This window comes from Petaurus breviceps, unplaced genomic scaffold, assembly GCF_028583685.1.
Source record: "Petaurus breviceps papuanus isolate PSGF00001 unplaced genomic scaffold, PetGlider_PUasm1.0 90564, whole genome shotgun sequence".
Lineage (NCBI taxonomy): Eukaryota > Metazoa > Chordata > Mammalia > Diprotodontia > Petauridae > Petaurus > Petaurus breviceps.
Window position 1 is genome coordinate 21,975 of NW_027187275.1, and position 2,471 is coordinate 24,445.

Sequence of the window (2,471 nt, forward strand, 5' to 3'; positions counted from 1 at the left end):
TAAACAAGAACAATTAGTTACACTAAGAAATTGCCAGATGGAGTGCTTCCTTCCTAATGGCAGCATTCTAGGTGAGTTCCACCCTACCCTTCTTCCCCACACCAGATTTGCCCTGCAGTACCCTCCTGGTCTGGTGGTCTCTGACTCTCTTTCCCCACCAGAGGGCAATGTATAGGATGCTCCTCTACCCTCAACTTAATTGCCCAAGGCACCAGTATTGCTAGTTACAATTCCTCCTCTGTGACCCTCAGTTTCTTCTTCTGCAAAATTGAGAGGACAACAAGTACTTTGTAAACTTGAAGGTGTTATGGGCATGAAGAGTGGTTGCTCTTAGCAAGGATCAAGAGGAGGAAAAAAAAGGGAAAAGATCAGTACTTAGGTTCTTCTGCTGTATTTTACCCTGAGGATAGATGCATGAGTATATCCCAAAGAATGAGAAAAGGGAACATCTTTACTGACCCAGGACAAACTTCCAGTAAGGTTAAGAGGCTGTATGCAGGAGGAGCAACATGTACAAAGAGAAGCCTGCAATTTAGAAGGCATGAGTATTCACAGATTTCTTTTAAAGCTATGTCTCCCCCACACAAGGATTTTAATCCTCACTTTTAGATCTAAAGGATAGCAATGAATTATATTTTATGTAATAAGAAATATGCTTTCTGGTTTTCCTCCTTTTTTTTTTTTACACCTGAATATCTCTTTTAGTTCTTTTCAAAATGGTTCACTGTCCCTACTTATTTCTTTTAAAAAATTTTATTGACAGGTTTTATTTTTTAATCTTAATTTCAGAATATATCCTTCTCCTCTTCCCTTCTCATTGAGCTATCCTCTCTAACAAAGAATATAAAAGTGAGAAAAGACAGTTTAGCAAAATTAACTAACACAGTAATTGAGTCTGGTATCATATACAACATTCCATGACCAAGGCCTTCCACCTCTGCAAACAAGGGAGAGAGATGTCATGTCTAATTTCTGATGTCCTTACAAGATGATCTCTATAGTGCTTTCTAGTTCTAAATCTATGATGTTAAAAAGGCTGATTAAACAAAGGGAAGTACACTCAGTACCTCCACCGCTGCTGCCTCCTCCTCCTCCTCCTCCTCCTCCTCCTCCACCTCCTCCTTCTTCTCCTCCTCTTCCTCACCATCACCACCATCATCTTCCTCCTCCTCCTCCTCTTGCTCCTGCTCCTACCGCTGCTGCTTCTCTCTCCGTTCCCTTGGAGCGGACCATCCTGGTGCCTCTTTTGTGAAGCGGCGGCTGAGGAGACCCCCGGACTTGCCATGGCTGACGAAAAGCCGAAGGAAGGAGTCAAGACTGAAAACAACGACCACATTAATTTGAAGGTGGCAGGGCAAGATGGTTCGGTGGTGCAATTTAAGATTAAGAGGCACACACCACTTAGTAAACTAATGAAAGCCTATTGTGAACGACAGGGTTTGTCAATGAAGCAGATCAGATTCCGATTTGATGGGCAACCAATCAATGAAACAGATACACCTGCACAGTTGGAAATGGAGGATGAAGATACAATTGATGTATTCCAGCAGCAGACAGGAGGCGATTACTAAAAAGAGAATCTACAACTCTACTCCAGAACTGTGTTCCCAAGGAAAACAATACATTCAGAATTAGAAAACCAAGATTTGGTTCATCCACATCCTGACTACTGCAGTATAGTTTTCTCTCTTCTTTGATTCCCTTCCCCATTCCTTTATTGTACATAAAGTAACTGGTGTATGTGCACAGGCAAAAAAACAAACAAGCAAACAAACAAAAAAACAAAGGGAAGTACAGCAGTCAGTTAGTCAGTTTCCTTTGGGATAAACCAGTCCCCATATTTTAAATGATGATCCTGTAATAGCTCATTTTTTCAACAACTAAATACTGCTCATCTCTTATTGGGCTCATCCAAGTTTCTCTGGGCCTCTCTCCATGTACTGGGCAGCCAGAACATTCTACAGCTCAGCTAAAAAAAAAACAGAACAATAGAATGGTCCAATGTAGCCTTTCACCGGTGGGAATAGCAAGTAGCCACACAATCTCTCTGGGAGAAAGATGTTCTGTTATGGTGGATTACAGGATGACCAAATGAGTCTAAGTTCAAGGGTGAGAGAGAGTTTGGTGAAGAGATACATCAAACTCAACAGGAAAAGAAATGAGGATGGGGAGGGGTTGTTTAGAGGGAGGATAATAGCAGAGATGAAATAATTGAAAGCAAAATAAACTTCAATTTTGGAGGGTATATCCTGAAGGAGGGGTTAAAATCTAAGAAAGAACTATAAATTAAAGGGTGTCTACTAATTGAGGAGCAGCTGAACACATTTTATTATATGAATGCAATGTCATACTAGTAGCTCTATAAGAAATGGCTAAGATGTGTTTTCAGAGAACCCTGAAAAGACTTCTTTGTTGGTTTAAAATATTGCTGACCTCTAGAATGGCCCTGGGCAAGTATGTATGACCTTGGA

The 2,471-nt window shown here is 40.9% G+C and overlaps 1 pseudogene; it reads left to right on the top strand.

Moving 5' to 3' along the window:
• The first annotated feature begins 1,160 nt into the window (after window positions 1-1,160).
• On the top strand, window positions 1,161-1,746 carry LOC138142314 (small ubiquitin-related modifier 2 pseudogene; annotated as a pseudogene).
• The last annotated feature ends 725 nt before the right edge of the window (window positions 1,747-2,471 follow it).